The sequence below is a fragment of the Pongo abelii genome, chromosome 21, assembly GCF_028885655.2.
Source record: "Pongo abelii isolate AG06213 chromosome 21, NHGRI_mPonAbe1-v2.0_pri, whole genome shotgun sequence".
Taxonomy (NCBI): Eukaryota; Metazoa; Chordata; class Mammalia; order Primates; family Hominidae; genus Pongo; species Pongo abelii.
The window spans coordinates 7,485,960-7,510,136 of record NC_072006.2 but is presented as its reverse complement, the minus strand read 5'-3'; the positions used below and the strand labels follow the sequence as shown (position 1 = coordinate 7,510,136).

The following is a 24,177-nucleotide window of genomic DNA, read 5'->3' as shown; positions in this document are numbered from 1 at the left end:
TTTCATACAGGGGGTGGGGGCCCACAGAAGAAGGCTAAGGTAAATACTGCTCTATTTCTTAAGAAAAATGATGGCTATGCTGGGATTCTTTAATTAATTATCTTTCTACTTCGAGTACACATTTTATGCATTTCCTCTAGTGAGTCAGATATTTTATTTTATTATACTAAAATAGGAAAAGTAACCAGGCATAGAAACCTTAAGTTATACTGATCATTTTTGAGAGCCTGGGCTACAGTAATGAGCCCTTTCCTATAAGGCTCTTTCCTATTTTTATTAAAAAAATAAAAAAAAATGTTTTTTAATAGGAAGTTCCTATAAAGAAAGAACTGCTGCCTTGATCCCCAAGTTCAGATCCCAAATTCAGAGCCTCTTACATCCATATCCACATACCTAGGCTGCTCTTCCCTAAAGCCAAGCCACTCCACTCACCTGGGGGCTCCAGGCCTCCCTGTTCCTGCTCTTCACAGCCTCACATCTTGGCGGTCAGTCCCTGAGCAGCCAGAAAGATCAGGAGCAGGGTGAACACAGCAGAGATGGCCAGGACAGTGGAGACTTGTTTACTGTCACCATGGGAACCTCTGAAGGTGCTTTAAAAGGGTGGGGCCAAAAGCTGGGGGTAGAGTCAGAACAGCTGGGGCAGCAGTAAGTCTCTGACACCTCCCCACCCAGTGATTTTGGGAAGTTTTTCTGCTTGGTTCCTCAGACCCAGCTTGCCCCTCTGTCCTGGAAATGAGCCTCAATTTCTCCCAAGAAGGTGGGACATCTGGCTCCACTGGAAAGATGGAGGTGAGATGGTTGAGAGGGAAGCAAGGGTGGAGGGAGTCAAGGGCTGTTGCTTGGTGTGTCTCTCTAGATCAGAGGCCACTTGAGAAGAACTTCCGGTGATGGAATCACAAGTGGGGTGGGGGAGCATTAGGTCACAATGGTCAGATTGTGACTCACATGGAGTGGAGCTGGGGATTGGCCAGCCAGGCAGAGGAGGTTGATAAAAGTCAGGTTACCAGGGAGTGAGCCCGGCAGAGAGGGGCTGGGCATGAAGGGATGGGGTGAAGGGTTGGCGATTGGTGAAGGGGTGGTGATTGGGTTCTGGCTCCTGCTCCAAGGCCCTTTCATGGAGACTTATTTCCCATGGTCCTCTCCCAAGGAAAGCCTCTCCACTCTCACCTGAATCCTGCCCTGAGTCTCAGGCTCTGACTACAGTCTATAGTCTACAGCTTCCCTCTCCCCATGTCCCAACCCCAGTTTTCTTAGTTCCTGGCTGCAAGGGTTTTAGATCCTCCACTCAATTTCCAAAAATTTCTCCTGGCACCAGCTTCTCTACCCAGCCTTTTTAGCCTACCTGTCAATCCTCCCCTATGTGTCCCATCGGTCTGGAAGTCCAGATGACAGTCATGGATATGCTGCTTGCGTTTTCTGAATCACTATGTCAATGAGAAATATGTCCTATCAGAGCTAACAGAGCTTCACAGCAAGGTCATTTTGAAGATAACCTTCTTCAAAATGAGGAGTGAGAAGGACATAACTGCTCTAGGATCAGTATGTGAGGCTACCAAAAACATGCTGTAGTTTGCACATTCTTTGAGGCTTGCAGAGAGAAGCCTGAAAAACATGGCTGGTGTCTTGGCAGAATTTACCCTGGCGCCCAGGATGGTGTACAAAACATCTTCATGACAAGGTGTCTTGCTGGGCACTCTTAACCATTAGAAGAAACTGATGCCATGGAACTTTGAAAAATCAGAAAGTGAATGTACAAATGGAGAACCTTTGAAGACAGCAGAGCCCAATGTAGGTAAATGACATTGCTCGTAGGAAGGAAACAGTGTTAGGGAGCAAAAGGGGCTCACTGCCTGATGCACTAAAAGTCAATACTAGGACAATGGGTTTTGAGAAAATAAAAGCCTTATATTGAAATTCAACAACCAAGAAGACAGGAGTCAAGCATATCTGTCTCCTGTGTTGGCTCCAAGGCAGTTTTAGAAAAGTTTTATTGGGTGGATACTGGGGTTAGCAGGTGATTGGTGGAAGGTAAGCATCATCTGAAAAGTCCTCAGGCATGTGCAGTTATCTCTTCATGCTACCTTATGAGTCATATGTGCAAATTTGGGAGAAGTTAGTAGGAAACAAACAGTGGAAATTCAGGCTGCAGTTTCAGCAAGCTTGTTCTAGTAGGCCATCTTGGTCCCAACCAATGTTAGGCAGTTCTTTTACCTCAAAAGCAGAGGGAGTTTCAGTGTTTCAGTGACTTGGTTTTTTTTCATCTGCCATTCTGCAAAATCAAGATTTTCTGTTAGTCATTATGAACTCTTTGGGACTGGTTTCAAAAGCAGGCCCAGAAGCATCACAGACATATCTTACAGTGAAAGAGTTCTGGGCACAACTTTGGGAGGCCAAGGTGGGTGGATCATGAGGTCAGGCATTCGAGACCAGCCTGGCCAACATGGTGAAACCTGCCTCTGCTAAAGATACAAAAAATTAGCTGGACATGGTGGTGTGTACCTGTAATCCCAGCTACTCGGGTGGCTGAGGCAGAAGAATTACTTGAACCCAGGAGGCAGAGGTTGAAGTGAGTTGAGATTGCGCCATTGCATGCCAGCCTGGGTGACAGGGCAAGGTCTTAAAAAAAAAAAAAAGTTCTGGGCACGTAATTACTGCTATCATATTTCTGACATATCTGCTTTCTTTAAAGAGAGGATATGAAGTGTTTACTAAGCAGACTAAGAAGAATATAAATAACATCTCAAGAGAAATCTAAGTAATTTTAAACGAATATCAGATTACTAATATTTTAATAAAATCCTGAATGGTACTTAAAAATGACTATTGAAAAAAAGGAAGAAACTTGAAATAATTAAAGTATCAGGACAAATAAAAAGTAAAAGAAAGAAATTAATAATTAGAAGGGAAATTGCACAAAACTCAGTGGTTTTACAAATTCCACATTAGAAATTCCATATTAGCGCTCTTAATAAGAAAGCCTATGCAGTTTTCATTGTCGCTTGGGCTGCAGAAAGAATTCATGCAGAGAGAATGAAAGTGGCCACCTGAGGAAGGTCCTTAGAATACAAGCCATCAGTTCAGCTTTGATGGCCATCTCCAAAAACCTTCACCAAACACTTCCATAAAGAGGTTATTCAAGCTGGGGGCCCCTTTGGCCCTCACACTGAAATTGAGAAAGTTTCCTGTCATCGCTCAACAATGTCCCAACTTGTGATGTTTTTCTCTTCTGGAAATGGAAGATTTGGGCTTATACCTGAGGAAGAGACTACAATGTAGTACCAGTGAATCATCAAAATGCTCGGTAAATTAATGACCTCAGAGCTGTGCCCTCTTTTGGCCACAGCTATCACCTTAAGCAGTCTGGATTCTTCCAGAGTGAGGAGTGATGTTTTTCACATTGGCGCCCTGACATTGGGTTTTCCTTACAAATGTTCAATGTGATCTCACCAACTGCAGGATGCCCACCTCCACATAGTCCATTGAGACCCTCTCTCCTCACTTGTGGGAAGCTGAGAGCCTTCCATCCCACCTCAGAGTTCTGCTAGCCCACATCCTTAAAAGTGGCATTCCTGGATTATCACATTGAAAAAGAGGACACTAGTCCCTGGCATCTGAGAACTGGGCTGTTACTGTTAGGTGTGGTGGATCTGGCCCAGTACTGAGAGCTAGGTGGTAAAGTTCTCCTGTTCAACATAAAAAGACAAGAGCACTAGACAAGGCACCTCTGTGGCTATAGTGGATGAAAAACAAAAACCAAAACCAAGACCAATCTGTAATAACGTCTGAATGCAGACAAACCATACAAACTGCTAAAACTGCAAAAAATGGCCAAACATTTTCCTCTCCTGGTCAGAATATGAGTAACTGACATTTGTTTAACAATCACAGCTTTAGCCTCACCATCCCATTCCTTTTTTTGTTTAAGATTTATCAAGATAACCAATCATGGAATTGTCCCCACTTCCTAACAGCATCCAATACAAAGCAAAACTTTGCTTTATGAATTATCTCTGAAAAACTTTACATAAGCCAAAATCCTATAAGTCTTTTCTAATACTTGCTTATTAATATTGCCCATAATTCTCTATGGTGTCTGTTCTCCTTTATCTTAATAAATCACTAAGCTCAATTTGTTCAGCTACAATTGTTTTCTTTAGTGTCTTTGCCTGTAAGGTATTGACAGAAATGTAGGTTCACCAGGATTCAGATGAAACCTTTACTGTCTTGGGCTGGAAGCCTTGACTCAGTAAGATTGTGTACATTTGTGATTTCTTGTGTATTTACATATTAAGGTGTCGAATTGTCCTTGGCTGGTTGCTAAGTTAATGTACAACTAAGCTCCAATATTTTATTGAAGCATATCTGTGTTTGGTTTATTTTCCCAATTATGAGGTCCTCTGGTACTTTTGTTTGTCTGATCAATTTGTTTTTTTCCCCTCAGTGAATTTATTTTCTGTCCTAACACTAGCTTCTGTGGTCCTTCTGCTTGTTTAGGGTCTTGTGTGTTGCTTTTCTATTAGAAGAGATTTCTTTGGGCACAAATTTGCATAGTTCTGATTTTTAAAAAGTGAACAGAACTTTAGAAATCTGTATGACAATGCTGATAGAAACTATATATGCATAGTGAGGGAGAAGAGAAAAGAGAAAGAAGAAAAACTCTTTTCAAGAAAACAAAAACACAATCCACAGACAAGAAGAAAGCATTTCCAAATCATATATTGGATAATAGACCTGAATCCAGAATATATAAAGAACACTTAAAACTCAACAATAAGAAACCAATTCAAAAATGTTCAAAAGTCTTTGGTAGATATTTCACCAAGGAAGATATAAGAATGGCTTATGGGCCTATGAATGGTGTACATTATCATAATATTATGAGCCATTAGACAATTCAGATTGAAACCCCAGTGATATACTACTACATACCCACTAAAACAGCTATAGTAAGACAGACAGAAGCAAGTGTTGGTGAAGATGCAGAGAAACTGGAATCCTCACACATTGCTGCTGCTAGTATTAAATGGTGCAGCTGCACTGGAAATAAGTTTGGCAGTTTCTTAAAAAGTTAAACTTGCCATGCAACCCAGGAATCTGTTTAAGAAAAATGAAAACATGTCGATACAAAGTCATCTGTGAATGTTTCTAGAATTGATATTCATAATAGGTCTAACTGGAAGCAATCCAAGTACCCATCAATGGTGAAATAAATGTGGTATATCCATACCATGGAATACTGTTCCATAATTAAAAGCACACTACTAACATATGTACTAAAATATGGATGAACCTCAAAAATACGGTGCTAAATGAAATAAGCTAGAGGAAAATAGCCTATGTATTGTATAATTGCATTTATATGCAATGTCTAGAAAAGGCAGGTTTACAGAGACAAAGCAGATCAGTGTGTCTAACTAAGGCTGGGGATGGAAGACAGGATTGACTGCAAATGGATGTGAAGGACCTATTGGGGGGTTATGAAAATGTACCAAAATGGGATTGTGGTGGTGCTTGCACAACTATAAATTTACCCAAACAATTTGAATTGTATACTTACAGAGGGTATATTTTATGGTATGCGAATCATATCTAATTAAGTTGTTAAATATGAAAAGAAAGAAGCAGAAAGGTATTCTCCAGCCTGAGTGACAGAGTGAGACCCTGTCTTAAAAAAAAGTAATTAAGTCATGTTTCTTTTAGTGGACATTTAAAAGCATATTTACATAGTAAGCTTCTGTTACTAGAGTTATGAGCTAAGAAGTAATGGCTTTGGGTTCAACATGAGAAAAGTTTTTGATATAACTGGTTTTAAAAAATCAGTTTACAATATACACATAATGTCAGGAAGTATTTTTGTTTGTTCAGTAAGAGGATAAAATTTCTCATGGCTTCAATTTTATAAATTTCCTATATTAGACTTATAAACTTATAAACAAGCAAGTTTATAAATAAACTTATTAAAAAGTTACCACTGATTGCATAACTTGCTTAAAATACAAAGTTATATGAATAAACTGTATTCAACTAAATGAAATGACGATAATAGGTGTATTTTTAACTAATTTTTTTTATTTCCACAGGTTGTTGGGGAACAGGTGGTATTGGATTACATGAGCAAGTTCTTTAATGGTGATTTGTGAGGTTTTAATGCACCCATCTCCTGAGCAGTATACATGGAACCTAGTTTGTGGTCTTTTATCTTTCATCCCCTTCCCATCATTTTCTCCCGAGTTCACAAACTCCATTGCATTATTTTTCTGCCTTTGCATCCTCATAGCTTAGCTCCCACTTATGAGTGAGGATATCTGATGTTTGGTTTTCCATTCCTGAGTTACTTCACTTAGAATAATAGTCTCCAATCTCTTCCAGGTTGCTGAAAATGCTATTAATTCATTTGTTTTTATGGCTGAGTAGTATTTCATCATATACATATATAAATACACCACAGTTTCTTTATCTACTCATTGATTGATGGGCATTTGGGTTGGTTCCACAATTTTGCAATTGCGAATTGTGCTGCTACAAACATGTGTGTGCAAGTATATTTTTCATATAATGACTTCTTTTCTTCTGGGTAGATACCTGGTAGTGGGATAGCCGGATCAAATGGTAGTTATGATTTTAGTTGCTTAAGAAATCTCCGTACTGTTTTCCATAGTGATTGTACTAGTTTTTATTCGCACCAGCAGTATAGAAGTGTTCCCTTTTCATTTCATCCATGCCAGCATCTACTGTTTTTTGATTGTGGCCATTCTTGCAGGAGTGAAGTGGTGTCACATTGTAGGTTTGATTTGCATTTCCGTGATCATTAGTGGTGATGAGCATTTTTTTCATATGTTTGTTGACCATTTGAATATCTTCTTTTGAGAATTATCTATTCATATCCTTAGCCCACTTTTTGATGGGATTGTTTGTTTTTTTCTTGCCAATTTGTTTGAGTTCAATTTTAGTTTCTGGATATTAGTCCTTTGTCAGATGTATTGATTGTGAATATTTTTTCCTACTCTGTCAGTTTTCTGTTCACTCTGCTGACTGTACCTTTTGCTGTGCAAAAGCTCTTTAGTTTAATTAAGTCCTAGCTATTTATTTTTGTTTATATTGCATTTGCTTTTTGGTTCTTGGTCATGAAATCCTTGCCTAAGCCAATGTCTAGAAGAGTTTTTTTGATATCGTCTGCTAGAATTATTATAGTTTCAGGTCTTAGATTTAACTCCTTGATCCATCTTGGGTTGATTTTTGTATAAGGCAAGAGCTGATGATCCAGTTTCTTTCTCCTACATGTGGCTTGCCAATTATACCAGCATCATTCGTTGAATAGGGTGTCCTTTCTCCACTTTATGTCTTTGTTTACCTTGTTAAAGATCAGTTGGCTGTAAGTATTTGGGTTTACTTCTGGGTTCTCTATTCTGTTCCATTGGTCTATGTGCCTAGTTTTATATCAGTACCATGGTATGTTGGTGACTATGGCCTTATAGTATAGTTTGATATCAGGTAATGTGATGCCTCCAGATTTGTTCTTTTTACTTAATCTCGCTTTGGCTATGCGAGCTCTTTATTGCTTCCATATAAAATTTAGGATAGTTTTTTCTAGTTCGGTGAAGAATGATGGTGGTATTTTGATGGGAATTGCACTGAGTTTGTAGATTGCATTGCCAGTATGGTCATTTTCTCAATATTGATTCTGCCCATTCATAAGCATGGGATGTTTTTCCACTTGTTTGTGTCATCTATGATTTCTTTCAGCAGTGTTTTGTAGTTTTTTCTGTGGATACTTTCACCTCCTTGGTTGGGTATTTTCCTAAAGGTTTTATTGATTGATTTATTTTTTTACAGCTATTGTAAAAGAGGTTTAGTTCTTGATTAGGTTCTCAGCTTGGTTGCTGATGGTGTATAGCAGAGCTATGGATTTGTGTACATTAATTTTGTATCCTGAAACTTTGCTAAATTCATTCATCAGTTCCAGGAAGTTTGGGGGGAGCCTTTAGGGTTTTCTAGGTATATGATCATATAATCAGCAAACAGTGAGAATTTGACTTCCTTTTTACCCATTTAGATGTCCTTTATTTCCTTCTCTTGTCTGATTGCTCCAGCTAGAACTTCCAGTACTATGCTGAATAGAAGTGGTGAGAATGGACCTCCTTGTCTTGCTCCAGTTCTCAGGGGGAATGCTTTCAACTTTTCCCCATTCAGTATTATGTTGGTTGAGGGTTTGTTTTACATGCCTTTTATTCCATTAAGGTATTCCCCTTCTATGCTGATTTTGCTGAGGGTTTTAATCATAAAGGGATGCTGTATTTTGTCAAATACATCTGTGTCTATTGAGATAATAATGTGATTTTTGTTTTTAATTCTGTTTATGTGGTATATCTCATTTATTGGCTTGTGTATGTTGAACCATCACTGCATCCCTGGTATGAAACCCAGTTAATCATGGTAGATTACCTTTTTGATATGTTGTTGTTTGGGTTAGCTAGTATTTTGTTAAGGATTTTTGCATCTATGTTCCTCAGGGATATTAGTCTCTAGTGTTCTTTTTTTTTTTTTAAATCATGTTCCTTTAGTGTAATGTATTTTTTAAAGAAAATCTTGAATAAATGAATGTTGTATCTATTGAGTGACTGGGGTCTGCCAGCACTATGGTCATGTCCCATAACCACAAATGAGGCTTCTGGGGTGGAAGTTTGCCTTAGGAAGCTCTCTGCGGTCATGGTAAACATTTACTTGTTAGTTTGCCACTATCAGCTGAAATTCCCCTTAGCAAGAATGGCAGTAGAAAAGGATTTTGAAAAACTAGAATATGGAAGTTGTCATGGATCATCCAGTTCTGGGGTCCATGACTTTCTGTAAAGGGTCAGATAGTAAATATACTTGGTTTTGCAGGTCATATGGTTCCTGCGTCAACTACTGGACTTGGAAGTTGTAGCATGAAAGCTTTCGTAGACAGTACACAAATGAGTAGGCACAGCAGTGTTCCAGTAAGTTATTTTCATAAAATGTAGAGGGCCAGATATGGCATGCCTGCAGTAGTTGCTGAACACTAATCTAACAGGATCTCTCTCTATATTTTTTAATAAAAAAGACAGTAGTATATGCCAGCAAGGCCTATGCTCTTGGAGTGGTCTAGAGGAAGAGCTAAACTAAAAAGGCAAGAAACAAAATGTGAGAAATTGTAATAAATAAATAACAAAGGGAGTAAACTTTGAGGGATCAATGAGTATATCATGTTTTGATTGGAGTCTTTAATGAACTCAGCCGTCTGCTGCTGGGTTTCCCCACCAAGAAAAGACATGCTCAAAATAATATTTTAAAACAGACACACGGTCGGGCGCAGTGTCTCACACCTGTAATCCCAGCACTTTGGTAGGCCGAGGTGGGCGAATCATGAGGTCAGCAGTTCGAGACCATCCTGGCCAACATAATGAAACCCCATCTCTACTAAAAATACAAAAAAAAAAAAAAAATTAGCCAGGCGTGGTGGATTACAGGCTCCTGTAATCCCAGCTACTTGGGAGCCTGAGGCAGCAAGAATCACTTGAACCTGGGAGGCAGAGGTTGCAGTAAGCCGAGATCGTACCACTGCACTCCAGCCCAGGCAACAGTGTGAGACTCTGTCTCCAAACAAACAAAGCAGACATACACACACACACCATACACACACACACAACACACACACACAAGCTTTTATCTTGATTGGAACCCAAAGAAAGACAACTGTGTGAAAAGACTTTTTGGACATGGAAGATCACTACTTAACATGTATCTAATGACATGGCCTCATTGTTTAATTCTATTAAATATTTCTAGTTCTAATAAAAATTTGTTGCATGAATCTAAACGTAGTGTGCCATAGTATGACTTTGCAAACAGAAAATAAGCTAAACATCACTTTTAGGAATCCCCTGTCAGTTGATGGGGAGAAAACAATGCCTATTCAGTGGAATTCAAGTGGTGGTCTGTGGACCATTGCTGCATGGTGAATATTCAACTACTGTCCTGGGAGAGGAGTAAGACAGTTGTTGAGAGTAAGTGTTTCAACACTTTTAGTGTAGTTTGACTGTGCCAAAGCAAGTGGACTTGCTTTATTGAAAGAGTTACAGAACAGGTCAAATTCACATGATGAGTCACAAATGACAGGAACTATGTAATTGTTGAGCACAGTAGGGGCATGTTCTGAAATAATTAGTCAGATTAAGGAGCTTGCGATAGATTATAAATCAATGTAATGTTTGCTTCATTGAGAAATTTTTGTTATATATATAAAAGCAAAAAATCTTGTTGAACTAAACATTATGCTTAGAGAAATTGTAAAATGTAATCATTCCATAAGGGTAATAACTTTAATTTTTTTATAGGCAATAATGTGAAAGCTGACTAAAAGCAACTGTTAATGTATGTGGAAGTACATCGTTATTGAGGGGAAAAGTTTGGTGGAGAACTATTGAACTATAGAACAATCTCAGTGTTTCCAAGGTAAGCAACCAATTTGATATTGACTTTAAGATGGAATTGGACAACCAGTCTTTCTCGTTTGTCTAGTATTTTGGATATTTCAATTAGCTTAATATTGCTTTGCAAAAAAAGTCAACATGTCTTTTCACAGCAGATAAGGTTGAAGGGCAAAATCCTCAGTTAGAAGCTTGGAAGAATACAGTTTCTGCAGATAAGTTCCATGACTTAATAACAATTATTAATGAAGTGGTTGGTGGTCTTGATATTGGACATCTGCCAAAATTTATCATCAAATCCTTATAAATTTGTACAACATTTTGATGTTTTTCTGTCAAAAGAAGATAGATGCCTAATATTAATGTATCCCTCATTCCTTTCATTGAAAGATAATTTAGATATCCTCTTACCTAAGTTAGAATGACTATTATTAAAAAGACAAAAAATAACAGATGCTGGTGAAGATGTGGAGAAAAGGGAACTTTTACACACTGCCGGTGGGAATATAAATTAGTAAAATCAAAAAATAGAACTACCATATGATTCAAAAATTCCACTACTGGGTATTTATCTAAAGAAAATAAAATCAATACTTCAAAAAGATATCTGCACTCTCATGTTTATTGTAGCACTACTAACAATAGTAAAGATATGGAATCAACCTAAGTGTTCATCAATAAACCAATGGATAAAAATGCAGTGTATACACACAATGGAATAATATCCAGGAATAAAAATAAGGAAATCATGTCATTTGCAGCAGCATGAATGGAACTGGAGGTCATTAAGATAAGTGAAAAAAGCCAGGCACAGAAAGACAAATATTACAAGTCATCACATATATGTGGGAGCTAAAAATGTTAATCTCCTGGAGGTAGAGAAGAGAATAACAGATACAAGAAGATGAAAAGAGTGTGTATGGCAAGGGTGCGGGAGATGGACAGAGGTTAGTTAATGGGTACAAACATACAGTTAGATAAAGGAATAAATTATACTGTTCAATATCATAGTAGAGTGATTATAGTTAACAACAATGTATTATGTCTTTAAAATAGCAAGAAGATTTCAAATGATAAACACAGAACATGACACATACTCGAGGTAGCAGTTGCCCTAAATACCCTGTCTTGACCATTATATATTGCATGCATGTAACAAAATATCACATGAATCTCATAAATATGTACAAATATTATTTATCCATAAACATTAAAAATATCATTTGCTTTTAATTATAATTTTACAGGAAATTTATTTATCTGATTATTACTGAAGGATTGAAGTACATTTTGAAAACATCACTTGTTTCCTTTGGGATAATGGCTAAAATATTATCATTGCGATTGCTGACATTTCTCAAAAATCAATTGCCATTTCATTCAAAATTTTACTTTAAATTGGTTATTAAAGGACAAAAAGTAGCAACCACAGTAGCAATTTTCTGAATTAACCTCTTGTGAGTATATATAAAATATATATAATATATAGTTATATATAATAATATATAATATATAATTATATATATTATTAATTATATATATTATATAATTATATATATAATTATATATTATTATATATATAATATATATAATAATATATAATTATATATATAATTATATATAATTATATATTATATATAATTATATATAATAATATATTATATATAAAACATGTTTTCATCCATGGTTGTTGGCATAACTCCCATAGTCTTCTGTTATAATGTTGGAATGCTTTAAGTCTCAGGAGCAGACCTCAGAAAATATAATCTCTCTCTCTGACCTTCCCCTGCCCTCCTCTAATCTTCCCCTGCCTTTCTGATTGTGGGCCATAAGATCCTCATTTGAGAAGGGTCCTGCCATACCCTGGAGGAAGGAATGCTGCACAGAGGTGCTAACAAGAATCTGAATAGACAGGCCTTGCCGGGTTTCCCCACTCAGTCTATTGGCATTATAATAGATATTATAGATCATACCCTTTGGTCTAATAACACTTCTACATGTTTGTTATCCTACCTATCCAATGGAGTCTTCATAAAAGGCCTGAGAGGACAGGATGTATAGAGCTTCTGGAGAGCTGAACATGTGGAGGCTGACAGGAAGCTGAAGAAGAACCTGTCATGTGCCAGGAGGATGACACACCCCAACTCCACAGGGACAGAAGCTCCTGTGCTCTTCCAGGCCTCACACTATATATCTCTTCATCTGGCTTTTCATCTGGATCCTTTATTTATTTATTTATTTATTTTATGTTTTATTTTTTATTTTATGTATTTATTTTTTTTTTTTGGGACAGAGTCTTGCTCTGTTGCCCAGGCTGGAGTGCAGTGGCGCAATCTCCACTCACTGCAAGCTCTGCCTCCTGAGTTCACGCCATTCTCCTGCCTCAGCCTCCCAAGTAGCTGGGACTACAGGTGCCCATCACCATGCCCAGCTAATTTTTGTTTTGTTTTGTTTTTTTAGTAGAGACGGTTTCACCGTGTTAGCCAGGATGGTCTTGATCTCCTGACCTCGTGATCCGCCTGCCTCGGCCTCCCAAGGTGCTGGGATTACAGGCATGAGCCACTGTGCCTGGCCCCCACTTGGATCCTTTAAAACATCCTTTGTGATAAATTGATCAACATAAGTAAGTGTTTCCTTGTGTTCTGTGAACTGCTTTAGCAAATTAATCAAACTCAAACAGAGGACTGTGGAACCCCAACTCGAAGCCAGTCAGTGAGAAGTTCTGGAGGTGTGGAGTTTCAACTGGTTGGAAGGAGGGGGTGTTCTTGTGGGACTGAGCTCTCAACCTGTGGTTGCTGAGGCCATTTCCAGGTAGACAGTGTCAGAATTGAATTGAATTGGAGGACATCCAGTTGGTGTCTGCTGCAGAATAGATTGCTTGCTTGGTGTATGGAGAGAAACGTGCACACATTTGGTCACAGAAGTCTTCTGTGTTGATTGTTGCTGTTGAGAGAACAGAGGAAAAAACACATCTTGAGTTGCTCTTTTCCACACTTATCCCCCGTGTGCACACTATCAACAAACACCAAGTACAGTTTCTGAAATTCTTTTCTTTTCCTATATAGCTGTTCTGATTATATGTATTTAAACATAGTTTTACACTTGCTAAATTTATTAATAAACATTTTTTGACTTCTAATGTATGTAACTTTTGCATTTTATTTTTCCAGGAATTTTTTTAAAAAAAATTCTTTTACAAAAATATTTATTTGAAAAGGAATGGAAATTTCAAAAATGATCCTAAAGCAGTTAGCTTTAGAAGCATTGGCTTAAATAACATGAATAAACAACAGATCATGGTAAGTGTAATAGTAAATGTAAAGAGTAAATTACAAAGGCATAAAGACAGACGAAAGACCCCACTCACTACTTGCATGACTCTTGAAAAATGCCAACAATTGGGTTTCATTTTTTTTACTTGACCCTCTAGATGGAGCTACCAGGTAGACAGAGATCACCAAGCTGGAGAAGTTTTCGGACTGAAAATCTTAAGCACTAGCAAATTATAAGGAAGCGTAGCACTTACTTATGAGGGAGGGTAACACTTACTCCTTGTGCTGCCAGTGTACAAAGATGGGGTCAGCTCTCGCTCCTTCAAGTTCTTCCAAGTAGTCTATGCTTGGCTTCCTTTTGGAGGTTTCCAGATATCCTTTTAATGGATACATGACTTACTGGGGAAGGGACAGTTTTAGATTTTAAATCTCTGTATGTATATCTCTAACTTTTATTTCAAATATACAAGATACATTAGTGTGTGGGAAGAGGGTGTCCGTTTGATGTTTACATAAGTAGTGGTATCCAAGGTGGGTACCGGTTGAATTGTGTCCTTATGTGTCATTTATTACAACAGGAGTGAACCTTTGAGGTGAGCAGATTGTTTGAGGGGAGTTAGAGTCCTTACATATGTCATCAACACAACATTTTCACAGACTGCTGGGCAGAATTTAGACAGCTTGAGGAAGTGATGACAATGGCTAGAAGAAGAGTAGAAAGGGAGAGACACAGGTGAGAATGACAGACATTCAGGAAGTGGGTCAGCAGGAGCAAGATATGGCACCACAAAATCAAGATCCACAGGATAATAGAGTGTCAAGCTGTATTTAAAACTTACCAACATGCAAAACTGTTCAATATATAGTTTAATAGCACAGAAAGTTTAAGTCAAGCTACAAAGAAAGGCAGTTGACTAATGAACATATAATTCAGGAGAGTGGCTACTGAGGACGTGGTTGTTTGGTGCAGGGGATGGTGGCCCACAGAAGGAGGCTAAGGTAAATACTGTTGTGTTTCTTAAGATGAGTGATGGCTATGCTGGGATTCTTTAATTCTCTTTCTGCTTCGAGTACACATTTTATGTATTTTCTCTAGTGAGTCAGATATTTTATTTTATTAAAATGGGAAAAGTAAACAGACACAGAAACCTTCACTTATACTGATAATTTTTGAGCTACTGTGGCCTTTCCTATAAGGCCCTTTCCTATTTTTATTTAAATTTTTTTTAAAAAGTGTTTTAATAGGAAGTTCCTATAAAGGAAGAACTGCTGCCTTGATCCCCAAGTTCAGATCCCAAATCTCAGAGCCTCTTCCATCCATATCCACATCCCCAGGCTGCTCTTCCCTAAATCCAAGCCACTCCACTCACCTGGGGGCTCCATTCCTCCCTGTTTCTGCTCATCACAGCTGCGCATCTGGGCTGTCAGCCCCTGAGCAGCCAACAAGATCAGGAGTGGGGTGAACACAGCACATGGGCAAGGCAGTGGAGACTTGTTTACTGTCACCATGGGAACCTCTGAAGGTGATTTAAGGGGGTGGAGCCAAAAGCTGGGGCAGAGTCAGAACAGCTGGGGCAGCCACACATCTCTGACTGCTCCCAACCTAGTGATTTTGGGAAGCCTTTCTGCTTGGCTCTTTAGACCCAGCTCGCCCCTCTGTCCTGGAAATGAGCCTCGATTATTTTCTCTTCAAAATTTGGGAAATCTGGCTCCCCTGGGCAGATAGTGGTAAGATGGGCGAGAAGGAAGCAAGGGTGGAGGGAGACAAGGGCTGTTGCAGGGTGGGTCTCCCTGGATCAGGGGCCACTGGAGAAGAACTTCCCGTGATGGAATCACAAATGGGGGTGGGGAAGCATGAGGTCACAAGGGTCAGATTGTGACCACCTGGAGTGAAGCTCAGGATTTGCCAGCCAGGTAGAAGGGATTGATAAAAGGCCGGTTGCCAGGGAGAGATCCCAGCAGAGAGAGGCTGGGCATGAAGGGATGGGGTGATGGTATGTCAATTAGGCTCCAGCTCCTGCTCCAGGGCCCTTTCATGGAGGCTTGTTTCCTAGGTCCTCTCCCAAGGACACCCTCTCCATGCTCTCAACCGCATCCTTCCCTGAGTCTCAGGCTCAGACTACAGTCTATGGTCTACAGCTTCCCTCTCCCCGAGTCCCAACCCCAGTTTTCTCAGTTCCTGGCTGCAATGGTCCTAGGCCCTCCACTCAATTTCCAAACCTTTTGCCTGGTGCCACCTTCTCTACCCAGAACTTTGGCCTACCTGTCAATCCTGCCCTGCATGTCACCTCAGCCTGGAAGTCCATAGGACTGTGATGAAGACGACTGCTTGCATTTTCTGAATCACTTTGTCGATGAGACATGCATCCTATTAGAGCTAACAAAGCTTCACAGAAAGGTTGTTTTGAAGTTGACACTGAGGAAGATATAGGTGCTCTAGGATCAGTATGTGAGGCTGCCACTAACATGCTGTAGTTTGCACATTCTTTCAGAGAGGTTGCAGAGTCTGCTTGGGAGAGAAGCCTCAAAAACATGACTGGTGTCTTGGCAGAGTTTGCTCTGGTCCACAGGAGGGTGTACAAACAGGCTTCATGAGAAGGTGACTTGCTGGCCACTCTTAACCACTAGAAGAAATTGATGCCATGGAACTTTGAAAAATCAGAAAGCAATTCCACAAAAGATGAACCTCTGAAGATAGTAGAGCCCAATGAAGACAAATGACATCGCCCATAGGAGGAAAACAGTGGTATCAACCTATAGGGGCTCACTGCTCTATGTGCTGGAAGCCAATAATATGACAATGGGTTTTTGAGAAAATAAAAGCTTTGCATTGAGATTCAACCCCTAGATGAGATGAGAGAGGAGTCAATCTCATCTATGTCCCTGTGTTGGTTCCAAGGCAGTATTTAGAAAGATTCATGGGGTAGATACTGGGATTAGCAGGTGATTGTAGAAGGTAAGCAGAGTCAGAAAAGTCCTCAGGCATGTGCAGTTGTCTCTTCATGCTACTCATGAGTCATATGTGCAAATTTGGGAGGAGTGAGAGTGAAAGAAGCAGTGAAAATTCAGGCTGCAATGTCAGCAAGCTTGTTAAAGTCAGCCATCTTGGTTCTAACAGGTATCAACCAGTTTTTTTTTTTTCTTTTTTCTTTTTTTTTTTTGAGATGGAGTCTCACTGTGCTGCCCAGGCTGGAGTGCAGTGGTGCGATCTCTGCTCACTGCAAGCTCCACCTCCTGGGTTCACGCCATTCTCCTGCCTCAGCCTCCTGAGCAGCTGGGACTACAGGTGCCCACCACCACGCCCAGCTAATTTTGGTATCAACCAGTTCTTTTATCAAATGAGCAAAGAGAGTTTCAGTGGGGTTTTTTTTTCTTTATTTTTTTTCATCTGAAATTCTTCAAAGCAAGAATTTCTGTTAGTCATTATGAACTCTCTGGGACATTGTTTCAACAGAAGGCCTTGAAGCATCACAGACATGTCTTACAGTGAAAAAATTCTGGGCACATGATTACTGTTATTATATTCCTCACATATCTGCTCTTTATAAAGAGAGAATATGAAGTGTCTCAAAAGCAGACTAAGAAGAATATAAACAACATCCCAAGAGAAATCTAGGTAATTTTAAACAAACTATCAGATTATATTTTATTTAAATCTTGCATGGCACTTAAAAAAATACAGAAAAAAAGAAAAATGAAATAATCAAAGTTTCAGAAAACACAAAAAGTACAAAGAAAGAAATCAATAATTAGAAGGGAAATTACACAAAACTGAGTGGTGTTATAAATTCCACATTAGAAATTCCTGTTAGTACTCTTTTTTTTTAAATTTAATTTTATTATTATACTTTAAGTTTTAGGGTACATGTGCACAATGTGAAGGTTAGTTACATATGTATACATGTGCCATGCTGGTGTGCTGCACCCATTAACTCGTCATTTAGCATTAGGTATATCTCCTAATGCTATCCCTCCCCCCTCCCCTCACCCCACAACAGTCCCCAGAGTGCGATGTTCTCCTTCCTGTGTCCATGTGTTCTCATTGTTAAATTCCCACCTATGAGTGAGAACATGCGGTGTTTGGTTTTTTTGTCCTTGTGATAGTTTACTGAGAATGATGATTTCCAATTTCATCCATGTCCCTACAAAGGACATGAACTCATCATTTTTTATGGCTGCATAGTATTCCATGGTGTATATGTGCCACATTTTCTTAATCCAGTCTATCATTATTGGACATTTGTGTTGTTTCCAAGTCTTTGCTATTGTGAATAGTGCCGCAATAAACATACGTGTGCATGTGTCTTTATAGCAGCATGATTTATAATCCTTTGGGTATATACCCAGTAATGGGATGGCTGGGTCAAATGGTATTTCTAGTTCTGGATCCCTGAGGAATCGCCACACTGACTTCCACATTGGTTGAACTAGTTTACAGTCCCACCAACAGTGTAAAAGTGTTCCTATTTCTCCACATCCTCTCCAGCACCTGTTGTTTCCTGACTTTTTAATGATTGCCATTCTAACTGGTGTGAGATGGTATCTCATTGTGGTTTTGATTTGCATTTCTCTGATGGCCAGTGATGGTGAGCATTTTTTCATATTCTTAATAAGAAAGCCGATGCAGTTCTTATTGTTGCCTGGGGCGGGGGGGAGCAGAAATAATTTATGCAGAGAGAATGAAAGTGGCCACCTGAGTAAGGTCCTTAGAAAGTAAACCATCAGCTCAGCTTTGATGGCCATCTCCAGAAACATTCACCAAACAGTTTCACAAAGAGGTTATTCCAGCTGGGAGTCCTCTTTGGTCCTTACATTGAAATGGAGGAATTTCCTACTGTCTCTCCACAATGACCCAACTTGTGATTTCTTTCTCTTCCGGAAATGTAAGGTTTGAGCTTATACCTGAGGAAGAGACTCCATGTAATACCAGTGAATCATCAAAATGCTCAGTAAATTAATGGTCTCAGAGCTGTGCCCTCTTTTGGCTACAGCTGTCACCTTAAGCAGTGGATTCTTCTAGATTGAAGAGAGATGCTTTTCACATTGGTGCCCCTGACACTGGGTTTTCCTTACAAATGTCCAGTATGATCCCACCAACTGCAGGATGCCCACCCCTACACAGTCCATTGAGACCCTCTCTTGCCTGTGGGAACCTGAGAGCCTTCCAGCCCACCTCGCAGCCCTGCTAGCCCATATCCTTAAGAGTTGCATTCCTGGATTCATCACATTGAAATAGAGGAAAGTAGCCCCTGGCATCTGAGAACTGGACTGTTAACTGTTAGGTGTGGTATTGCCAGGATCTGGCCCAATACTCCAGCTAGGTAGTAAAGTTCTCCTGTTGAACATAAAAAAGATATGAGCATTACACAAGGCCACTCTCTGACCATAATGGATCAAGAGAAAATAAGACCAATCTGTAATATTTTCTGAATGCAGACAAAAACATAAAAATTGCTCAAATGACAAAAATGGTCCAACATTTTCCTTTCCTGGTCATAATATGAGTAACTGACATTTGTTTAACAATCATAGCTTTAAGGTCACTCTCCTATTACTTTTTTGTATAAGATTTATCAAGATAACCAGTCATGGGGTGTCCCCACTTCCTAATAGTATCCAATACAAAGCAAAGCTCTGCTTCCTGAAGTCTCTCCAAAAAAACCTCACATAAGCTAAAATTCTATATGTATTTTACCTATTGAGATACCAAATTTTCTTTGACTGAGTGGTAATTTAATGTACAACTGAGGTCTAATATTTTATTGAAGCACATCTGTGTTTGGTTTATTTTTCTATATACGAAGTTCTCTGGTACTTTTGTTTGTCTGATCAGCTTTGTATTGTTCCCGAGTCAATTTGTTTTCTATCCTAATACCAGCCTCTGTGGTTCTTCTGCTTGTTTAAGATATTGTGTGTTGTTTATCTATTAGAAGAAATTTATTTGGGAACAAATTTACATAGGCTTGATTTAAAAAATGAACTTTAGAAATCTGTGGGATAACATTGAGTGAACCTATATATGTGAAGTGGGAGAGAAAAGAAGAGATAAAGGAGAAAAACTATTTGAATAATGACGAGAAACTTTCAAATTTTGATCAAAATCAACCTGTATATTCAAGAATTTCAACAAATAAGAAGAGGATAAATACAAACAGTTTATATCTAGATGTTTTGTAGACACACTGTTGCAAGCTGAAAATAAAGAAAAAACATATTTAAAGCAGTAAGGGGAGAAAACATACAACAAACCTCATCATGCACAGGGGAGAAACTATACCTTAATGGCTAAGTTCTCATCAGAAACTATGATGGCCAAAAGGCAATGGAATGGCATATTTTAAGTTCTGAAAGAAATGAAACTTTGCCCAACAATGACTGTATACCCAGCAAAACTAATATTCAAAAATGAAGGCAAAATTTAGACATTGTTAGAGAAAGACTGAGAGAATTGATTGAAACCATACTTGCCTTATAAGAAATACAAAAGGAATTCTTTCAGGCTGAAGGCAAATTATGTTAAATGATAACCCATAACCAAAGGAAGAAATGAAGAGTATCAAAAATGGTTAATATGTGGATGTGTATCGATAGATTAAAAAAAGGTATGTTTCTAATTCCTTCTCTTAATGTCTCAAAAATGATACATTGTATTATTGCAATTATAATGTATTTCAATGACAATAATAGCACAAAGGAGGGAGGAAATATATTAGAATAAAATGTTTATATTTTACTCTAATTAATATAGCATTAATCTTCAGTAGACTGTAATGACAGTTGTATTTTAACCTCTACAGCAGCCATTAAAAAATAACACAAAAATAGTAAAAAGAAAATTAACACAGAATTTAAAAATTATTTAAGAAATATTTAACAACAAAGAAGCCAGTCAGTAAATACCAAAAATAAGAACCACAGGAGGAATGTAGGAAACAAATAGTAAAATGACAGACATACATGCAATCATATCACACGAATATAAACTGAACACCCCAGTCATAAATCAAAGACTACAAAATTGTATATAAAAGCATGCTCAGGCTACATGGTTTCTACAAGAGACACTTCTTAAAGACATAAACAGATTGAAGACAAAATAAATATCATGCAAATAGTAACCATAAGAGAGGTACAATGGCTACAGATATCAAAATAGATTTTAAGATAAAAAATATTATTAGATATGAACAGGGACATCTCAATGATGAAAGCTTAACATATCAAGATGATAAAACAATTATAAATGTGTATGTATCTCTAATAATAGAGTCAGGTAATTCATGAGACAAACAGTGATAGAATTAAAATAAAATGTGCCATTAGAATATTAACTATAGCTGGAGAATTCAATACCCGATTTTCAATAATTGCTAGAATATCCAGACTGAAAATTAGCAAAGATATAGAAGACTTGAACATCACTAAAAACCCAGTTGACTTTACGAAGATATATGGAACAGTCCACTCAATGACTGCACAGTACAATTTTTTTCAAGTGTACATGTGCGTATGTAACATGTATCTCCTAGATACACCACATACTAAGCCATAAAATATTCACACTAAATTTTAAATGATCTAAATCATACAATGTACTTCAACTACAAAATTAAATTAGAATCCAACAACAGAAACAATTCCAGGATATTTACAAACATTTTGAAATTATCAACACATTTCTAAATAACTAATCGGTTCAAGAAGAAATCAACAGAGGATAAGAAAATATTTCAAATTCAATAAAAATAAAAACCTCATATCAAAATTTATGTGATGCAGTGAAAGAAGAGATTAGAGAAATAGTTTTAAATGCCTGTGTCAGGAAAGAATCAAGGTCTTACATTAATAACCTAGGTTTTCTCCTTAAGATTTTAGAAGCAAACAGCAAACTAAAGCCAAAAGCAAGCATAAGCAAGGAATTAATAGATTAGAGCGGAAATTAATGGATTTGGAACAAAAAATAAAGAAAATTAACAAAACCAGAACTGGTTCTTTGAAAAGATCAACAAAATTGACAAAGCTTTACTAAACTGACCAAAAAATCCAAACCAAAACAAAACACAAATTTGTAAAATCAAGAATGATAGAGGGGCCATCACTACTAACACTATAAACATTACAAGGATTAGAAAGGAATATAAGAAAATATTATGTATGACTTTATGCCAAAAAATAGGCAACTTTGATAAAATTGGCAAATTCCTTCAGAGACACAAGTTAGCAAAGCTGACTGTAGAATAACTGGAAAATCTGAATAAATGTATAAAAAAACAAGGAAGTAGAGGCAGCAGTCAAAATTTTCCAACAGATAAAAGTCTGGACACAACTTCTCTGGTGAATTCTATCAAATAATTAAAGTAGTAATATAAACTCTTCACAAGTTCTTTTACAAATAGGAGAATAAGGAATAATTTTTAACTCGTTCTAGGAGGCTAGTGTCAACCTTGATACAAATGCAAAGACATACCAAAGATAAAACTAAGGATAAGTATATCTCATGGACAAAAACTCAAATATCCTTAAGAAAATATTAGCAAACAGAATGCAACAACATACAAAAAGGATTATACACAATCACCAAATAGGATTTGGTTCAGGATTACAAAGTATGTTTAACATTCAAAAATCAAAACAATATGCCATATTAGAATAAGGAACACAAACCACATGATTATCTTTATAAATGGAGGAAAAGCATTTGAAAAAAAACTAACCCATAAATGATAAAACTTCAACAAACTAGTAAAAAAAGGCAAGTCTTCATCATTCTAATAAAGAATACCTATATAAAATTCACAGATAACATTACACATAATGGTACAGAACTGGATACTTTTCCCCTACGTTTGTGAACAAGGCCAAGATACCCACTTTTGCCATTTCTATTCAAAATTATAGTAGAGTTTTTTACTGAGTGAAATAAAGCAAACATAAATTATAAATAGGAAAATACAAGCATCCAGTTTGCCAAGGAAGAAATAAGACTGTTTTTATTCACAGATGTCAAGATCCTGTAGAAAATGTTATAAGTTATAGATTAGCTTAACAACTTTGTAGGATAGTAAATCAAACTCCAAAATTATGTTTCTATATACTGGCAATAAATAAATCAAACATGAAATAAAAATTTCATTTATAATAGCATGAAAAAGAATAAAAGTTATAAACATAGCAAAACATTTGCAAAACCTATACATTGAAATTTATAAAACATTGCTGAGAGAAATTTAAAAGGTATACATAAGTGTAAAGACATTTCATATTCATTGATTAGAGACTAATTCTTGTCAAGATCACAATTCTCCCCAAATTAATCTACAAATTCAAACCAATCCTTGTAATTATCTTAGGAGGTATTTTTGTCAGAATGAACAAGTTGATCCTAAAATTTATATGGAAATGTAAAGACCTTAAAATATTCAAAAGAATATTTGAAAAGAAGAATGAAGTTGGAGGACTTACATACTTGTTATCAAAATTTGCCATGTAGCTCCAGTAATTAAGACATCTTAGTATTGCCACAAGCTCAGGTATATAGAGCAATGAAAACTGTAAGACTCTTGTCTTATACTGCACAAAAAATTAACTGAAGTGGATCATAGGTCCAGATATAATAGAAAAAAACTGCAATGATATACTACTAAATACCCACTACAATGTCTATAGTAAGACAGTAGCGAGTGTTGGTGAGGATGAAGAGAAACTGGAATCCCCACACATTGCTGGTATGAGTTTAAAATGGTGCACCTCCACTGGAAGCAAGTTTGGCAGTTTCTTAAAAAGTTAAATTTACCATGCAACCCAGAAATTCCACTTCTTGGAATCTACTTGAGAAAAATGAACTCATGTTGATACAAAGACATGTCTGTGAATGTTTCTAGCAGTGTTATTCCTAATAGGTCTAACTGAAAACAATTGAAATGCCCATCGATTGGCCAATGGTTAAATAAATGTGGTATATCCATACCATGGAACACTGTTCCATAATTAAAAGCACACAACTAATATATGTACTAGAACATGAATGAACCTTAAAAACACTGTGCTAAGTAAAAGAATCCAGATGAAAATAGCCTATGTATTGTGTAATTCCATTTATATGCAATGTCTAGAAAAGGCAAGTTTATAGAGACAAAGCAGATGATTGTGCCTAACTAAAGCTGGGGATGGAAGACAGGATTGACTGCAAATGGATGTGAAGGACCTTTTTTGGGGGGTATGAAAATGTACTAAGGTAGGATTGTAGTGGTGCTTGTGCAACTATAAATTTAGTCAATTTGAATTGTACACTTACAGTGGGCAAATTTTATAGTAGGCAAGTCTTATTTAATTATTAACTGTGAAAAGAAAGAAGCAAAAAGTTTTTCTCCCTTTGAATTGTTAAAATAATATATGTTCTTAGAGAAAAAATAATAAAACAATTCCTTTTTTATTCTCTAATTTTTTGTGTGTCTGCAAAA

At 37.4% G+C, this 24,177-nt stretch overlaps 1 protein-coding gene and 1 long non-coding RNA gene across 11 annotated transcripts in view; one reads left to right on the top strand and one right to left on the bottom strand.

The window, feature by feature from the left end:
- Positions 1-15,551, bottom strand: part of SPTLC3 (serine palmitoyltransferase long chain base subunit 3) — a 247,582-nt gene extending 232,031 nt beyond the window's left edge. For 3 of the 9 annotated variants that reach the window (XM_024239111.3, XM_054542013.2, XM_054542022.2), the window contains exon 1: positions 433-1,901. The gene's annotated coding sequence lies outside the window, so the exon portion shown is untranslated. Of the gene's footprint in view, positions 1-432; positions 2,270-12,458; positions 13,389-13,971; positions 14,117-15,087 lie in introns of those variants that run through there. The other 6 variants (XM_054542014.2, XM_054542016.2, XM_054542021.2 and 3 more) reach the window with 6 other exon arrangements.
- The window catches only part of LOC129052183 (uncharacterized), a 76,356-nt gene continuing 66,408 nt past the window's right edge, over positions 14,230-24,177 (top strand). For both annotated transcript variants that reach the window (XR_008517073.2, XR_008517072.2), the window contains exons 1-2: positions 14,230-14,716; positions 16,210-17,333. This is a non-coding gene — a long non-coding RNA (uncharacterized LOC129052183). The remainder of the gene's footprint in view (positions 14,717-16,209; positions 17,334-24,177) is intronic.